This window comes from Sinocyclocheilus rhinocerous, unplaced genomic scaffold (genome assembly GCF_001515625.1).
Source record: "Sinocyclocheilus rhinocerous isolate Xijiao unplaced genomic scaffold, SAMN03320098_v1.1 scaffold10598, whole genome shotgun sequence".
Classification (NCBI taxonomy): Eukaryota; Metazoa; Chordata; class Actinopteri; order Cypriniformes; family Cyprinidae; genus Sinocyclocheilus; species Sinocyclocheilus rhinocerous.
The window spans coordinates 1,795-2,413 of record NW_015629100.1 but is presented as its reverse complement, the minus strand read 5'-3'; the positions used below and the strand labels follow the sequence as shown (position 1 = coordinate 2,413).

General features: G+C 53.8%; 2 non-coding genes across 2 annotated transcripts; both read left to right on the top strand.

The window, feature by feature from the left end:
* Window positions 1-8: 8 nt before the first annotated feature.
* On the top strand, window positions 9-82 carry trnat-ugu (transfer RNA threonine (anticodon UGU)). Its single transcript has one exon. It is a non-coding gene; the product is annotated as a tRNA-Thr (tRNA).
* Window positions 83-542: 460 nt separating this feature from the next.
* Window positions 543-616, top strand: trnat-cgu (transfer RNA threonine (anticodon CGU)). The gene has a single exon. It is a non-coding gene; the product is annotated as a tRNA-Thr (tRNA).
* Window positions 617-619: the final 3 nt, after the last annotated feature.

Here is a 619-nt window from a genome sequence, read left to right as displayed (position 1 = left end):
TGCACCTGGGCGCTGTGGCTTAGCTGGCCAAAGCACCTGCTTTGTAAACAGGAGATCATGGGTTCGACTCCCAGCGGTGCCTTTCAACTTGTCGATTTTATCTATGGGCTATTTCTTCGACAGGTGGCCCTGACAGTGCCTCTGCTTTTCGAGCCACACTTCAATTGTGCAGAGGCCCGAGGACCTGTCCTTCCTGCCCACAGAGCGTGTGACCTCTCAGCATCGGTCAGGCACAAACCCAGAGGTGAAATGTTCATGTGCCTCTTCCAGGCACTCGGGCAGGCTCTGTGGCGCAATGGATAGGGTATTGGACTTCTAGATTGCCTGATGAGGCCATTCAAAGGTTGTGGGTTCGAGTCCCACCAGAATCGATTCATTTGGCTTTTTGTTAAGCCTTATACTGCACGCTGTTGCACTCCGGCAAAAGAAAGTTGTAAATAAGCTGTTTTAAGCTGTCCAGGGCCAGGCCCGTGGACCATTGGCTTCACCGCTGGATGTCTCGATCCTCTGAGCCGCCCTCCCGGATGCTGTGCGTGTCTTTTGGTGCCGTGGCTTAGTTGGTTAAAGCACCTGTCTCGTAAACGGGAGGTCCTGGGTTCGAATCCCAGCGGTGCCTTTG